At 36.0% G+C, this 5,479-nt stretch overlaps 1 pseudogene; it reads left to right on the top strand.

The window, feature by feature from the left end:
• Nucleotides 1-979: 979 nt before the first annotated feature.
• Nucleotides 980-1,676, top strand: LOC140507881 (protein NipSnap homolog 2 pseudogene; annotated as a pseudogene).
• Nucleotides 1,677-5,479: the final 3,803 nt, after the last annotated feature.

Here is a 5,479-nt window from a genome sequence, read left to right as displayed (position 1 = left end):
CTTCATTGTCCCACCTGTTACAGTTCTTTCTCTTATTTTTTGTACTTACTTGCTATATTTATCTATTTTACTTTGTTCTTTTCCTGTTGAATGTCTGGTTCTTGAGCACTATTAAGTTGTTGTCTTTGCATTTTCAGGACTACAGGACCTGTCATATGGTGGAAAGTTAATGCTTGTGAGATTGAATGAATTGAAAATAACTTTGTCATATGTTCTTCCATCATCTGCCTTTCTAGTTATTTGTTCATTTACACTTCATGTTCTTAACCTCTTCGTATGTTTGTATCCATATATATATGCACATACATACCTACATACTGAAGATTTAACACCATGCTTCACACATTGTAAGCATTAAGTAAATATTTATTTTTCTATGAATACAATTTTTTCTATTTTCATTAATAAATGAAAGGAAAATGCCATATGGTTCCAATTTAAGAATGCCATGATAATGCCAATAATAGCTACAATAATTGTTACAATTTGCAAAATTCCTAATATTTCATTCAGAACAATTCTTTGGATATGCATGACAGCCCTTATTCTACCAACTTGAAATAGAAGAAAACTAAGACTCAGAGAGAATAAGATTTGCTTATGGTCCTATAACTACTAATTGTCAGAGCTGGGTTTTGAGCCTAGCTCTTCCTTCATGTGAAACGTATCCACTATACCATACAGCCTAGTTAGAGTTTAGGCACACACACTCGCAAGCCAGCATGCAGGTACAGTGTTCGCCATATTTTTCCCATAACAGTAATTCCTAGAACCTCTAGTCACTGAAGAGCTATTGAAGGGGGAAGGGGGCAGGAGGGAATGGGCCAAGTAGAGGTACCAGAGCCAATGATGTGCTGAGATCCTTAGAAGTGGCCAAGGTCCTTCCTCCCACCCCCATCTCTGTCTATGCCATGCCTTCAAGGGCCTGACAATTTTTCCCAAGAGAATTAGCGAAGACAGTTAAAATCTTTATCTTTTTTTTCAGAAAGTTGACCCACTACAAGATGCACATTCCAATCTCCTAGCCAAAAAAGAAACAAGCAGTCTGTACAAAATACAGTTTCACAATGTACAGCAGAATGCCTGGAAGCTTACAACAAAATTTGTCAAGAAGTACTGCCAAAGATTCATAAAGAAAAACACAATCCTGGTGCTTTGGTGGGGACTTGCAATACATGGTACAGGGGGCAAGATGAGGCTGTCCTCCTCTGGAGGTGTAGGGGAGCCTATCAGCCCTCAATGAGGTCATGAGGAAGTTCAGGTAAGACAAGCAATTTGTGACCTTCAGTAAGGAAAGAAGCAACATGCTGCTTTCTCAGAAGAATGAGTTTCTAAAATGAACCTGTACTCAGACCAGGGCCCAATATATATGAACTCAGGTCTTACCAACTTAGACCAAGAACATTGTTTGAAAGAGGCAACTATTGGGCTCCTGCAGTTCGTATTAGGCAGGACAATGATGAAGCAGTTGGAAGGTTTTTCTTTCAAACTGGGAGGTTTCATGTGGTACAACATTTTGGGGCTTACAAAGATCTGCATCCAGGGAAGACACCTAGAATGGAGTAGGGCTTCAACAGGGCTGAGAAGAATTAGCATTTTCTACAGTGCCCCTAATTCAGGAAATGGCATTGAAAATTTTGATACTCCTGGAGATTTCGCTCTTCAAGGAAAGTTGAAATTAATTGTCAAGTGTCTATGTAGATTTAAGTGACAAGTATTTATCTTAAATTAATTTTATGGTGTACATTGTATATCATGATGATAAATAAACATAGAAATATAAAACTTCTGTATGTAGCTTCTTAGACAGACCTCCTCTTTTAGACTCTAAATGTTCATATAAATGTTAATTACAAAAGAAAAAAAGAAAATTGGCTCATTCTAATAGTGCTCAGTGGTCTTTTGTGAAATATCACTATTTTGATATGACTCAGCTTACTTGAATCCAGTGAGGAAAAGAGAAAACAGACCACAATTTGAATCATTTTCTAATAGGAACCCAATTATGAAACCAATTTGCTAATATTTATTTATGATATGTAAATTTGAAGAATTACAGGGTTTGGATTAATTTCCTTCCTATTTCAGGAAGAACTTGGGACTCTGGTCATTCATTCCTAATCCTACTATGGTTACTCCAGGAGTTTTTCTGATTATTGGACTGGGAACAAACCATGAATGTGTGTATCCAGCACCTGGAAATGTACTAATCTATTCTCCTCTGAATCAGTAGTGAATCCTAGGAGACTGATATGGGCCTGACCTGGATAATGATGGATATGTATACCTGAGCAAGAATTCAGTTTTGAAAAAGCACTAGAATGATGTCTATATGAAAAAAAATCTCTGCGTTGAACCTGTTCTTTGCTCTGCATCATATCTAGTTTTTAAATACACACCTTGAATAGAATTGATTTTTTTAAAATTTTTTTTTATAATGAAACTTTTACCACAAAGAAAAGAGGTTTTATTTTATAAGCAATCACATGTGACCTCAGATGCATTTGCTGAGTCAATAATTTAAAAAATATACAACAGATATTTCTGAGGTCAGGGGAAGGTGGTGCATGTTGAGAGGTTAAGATTGGCATATAGAAGAGTACTCCATCCAGTTCTGTCCAATTTAATTTTTGAAAGCAGTGTACTGCTTTTGTTTGTGTCTGTAATAATATGGGTGTCCTATTGAAATGAATATTTTGTCTGACCCAAAGTTTAAAAATTGCTGTGCGAAATGCAGTGTATACAAATCTCTTCTCCAATGCCTAACTTGTACATGTCAATGCTTTTCTGAAAAATATATTAAAGTCAATAAAATCCCTTTAATTAAAAAAGGGGATAGTGAAGAAAGAATAAAGAAAGCTTGATATATCTGGAGGAGCTAACTATATATTCTCGTCAAACCTGTGTTCTGACGCGTAGTAGCCAAGATGATACTACATTATGGTAATTTCTCTTTGAGTTTCTTAATTTAAATTCCTTGTTTGAGATAATATATTTTATATCTATTAAGATTTACATAATAGTGTAGGTCCAGGTGACCGTAACTTAAAAATGTGTCAGGTGTCAAAACAGTGAAACTTCTCTCTACAAGAAGCACTGATTATCTTCTGGAATCCATCAGTTCTTTCATGTCCTTCTGGAAAATAGATGGTAGCACTTGGAGGAAGTGAAATTCATTATTCATTCAATAAATATTCATTGGTCTTCTATGTGCAATGGGTAGACTAAAAGGCAAGGGTGGATATAGGAACCATCTATTTACTTTGCCTGAATTTCCAGTGCTTTCATCTCATTACAAACCCTAATCACCTACCTGAACTATTGTGATGGCCTTTTAATAGGTCTTCCTGTTTCACTTGTTGTCCTCTCCAACTCATCCCTCATGCTGCTGCTTGTTTAAGTTATGCATATAAATGCTTGTCTAATTCTTGTTCTCTAAATCCTTCATTGACTCTCAAATACTTTCAGAAGGAATGTCAGACTCCTTACTCTGACAAGTAAAGCCTTCTTTTTCAAAGCTATTTTCATGACAATCCTCTTTGAACGTAGTATACACCAGCCTAATCCATCTTAAATACTCAATGCTTTCTCCCTTTCTTACCCTTACTTACTCTTTCCTTATACCCCAAATGCCCTGCCATCCCCACCTCCACTTTTCTAATCTCCATCTGCCAAAATGTTACTCAGCTTTCAAAAACCTATTCCAATGCCTTTGACTTTTATAATGCTAAAAGACAGCAATGACTTGGGTCTTGCAAAACACTTTATTTCAACCTTACATCCTGATGAATATCTGGTCACTGGATTGAGATGGCTCTGGAGGAGAAGAGAGGCTGGTGAGCTGCACAGCCCTCCCTCACTCAAAACAAAGTCAAGTGCAAGTCATGTCATCATTTCTCTGATGGCATGGTCTTCTTCGGCAATGAAAGATGAACACACACACATTTATCATATCTTAAATAATAATTATTTTAAAATGATACTGGAGTATAAGCTGAGATCAGATATAATATTTCCCCCAACATTTGTACTTAACATATAGTAATTACGTAAGAAATACTTATTGAATTGAATTTATTTGAAGAGTCACTGCTCTTGAGGAGCTTAACATTTAGTTAGAGAGAATAATAGCCTAGAACTACTCTAAGACTTTTGGAATAACTTTTATATGTAAAATAAATGCAAAGTAATATTTTGGGGTTATTACCAGGCAGCAAGACTTCATGAATAACATAGAATTTGAGCTGAAATTTAAAATAAACTAGAGATTCTAAGAGATGGAGGTAAGAAGGGAATATATTCCAAAGACATGGATTTGAGGGATACTGTGTTTTGGGTGAGTCATTTTTCCTTGACAGAAGGATGTCAGAAAGAAGCAATTTATGATAAATCTAAAAAAGTTGGATTGAAAGAAGGATTGGGATACCAAGCAAAGGAGTTCGAATTTGTTACTGGAAGTAATAGGAAGCCATTGGAGTTAAGTGAATATGAGAATAATATGGTAGCAACATTGCTTTAAGAAAATAGTTGGCAGCTTTTTAGTGGGTGATTGGAGTTAAGAAACATGGAGTTTATGATCTATTAGCTAGTATTATTAGAAATAGATAAACTTACTAAAAATGTACTCTGAAAACTTGGGTCTTGCTGTATACATGGCAGGAATTCAAGAAGGACAGGTTATTGACTGATCAAAGAAAAACTTAGAATGATACAGTAGATCAAGGTCATATTATAGAATATCTTTAAGCTTTTACTGGAAGTTGATATGCTTATTACTGAGGTTTTTGAATAGTCTGCTACCTTAAGTATTGGCTGAGAGTCTGATCTCATCACCTTGTCCTGTTTCCCTATTTCTGTAAGTTTGTTGGTTTCTGCTAGAGAAAGAAGCTGACCTTTAGCACAGTAAACTGTCTGGTTTCTGTGTTCAGATTGTTTAGATTTGCTATCTTTCTTGACTTGAAATCTAACTCCGGGGAATCTACGGACTTGCAAAAGCCTCCCTATTTTCCCCTCATTGTCTTGTAATGATATTCAGTATGTGTATATTCCTAAAATTTGACCTGATTCCAAATCCCTGACTTTATCTTTGCCCACAAGATTCTGGATTTCTCTCTGTATCTAAGCTATTTCTGCATTTTTTCTCTGCCCTGATTCCCTCACTTTGATAACTACCGCTCCCTTGATTCTGCCTCTATGTCCTGTCCCTATGACCCCACTCTTATCCACAATATGATATTGTATCTGCTCTAGTAGAATACAAAGCAGAATCTGAGACATTACAGTTAAGTTCACATTCTGCAAAGATCCCAGTTATCTCTCTGAGAAACTGATGTTTCTCATAGTATATAATTTGTCTACTTTTCTTCAGGCATTCATATCAGCCTAGATAGCCTCCTGTTTCTGAACAGAGTAAATTACTCAGGCATTCTACTCACTCTAGAATTCCTGTGTTTTACTGAGTTCTGTATTGAGGCACTGC

The sequence above is a fragment of the Notamacropus eugenii genome, chromosome 5 (assembly GCF_028372415.1).
Source record: "Notamacropus eugenii isolate mMacEug1 chromosome 5, mMacEug1.pri_v2, whole genome shotgun sequence".
In the NCBI taxonomy this organism is placed as follows: Eukaryota; Metazoa; Chordata; class Mammalia; order Diprotodontia; family Macropodidae; genus Notamacropus; species Notamacropus eugenii.
This window is presented reverse-complemented; position numbering and strand designations above follow the sequence as displayed.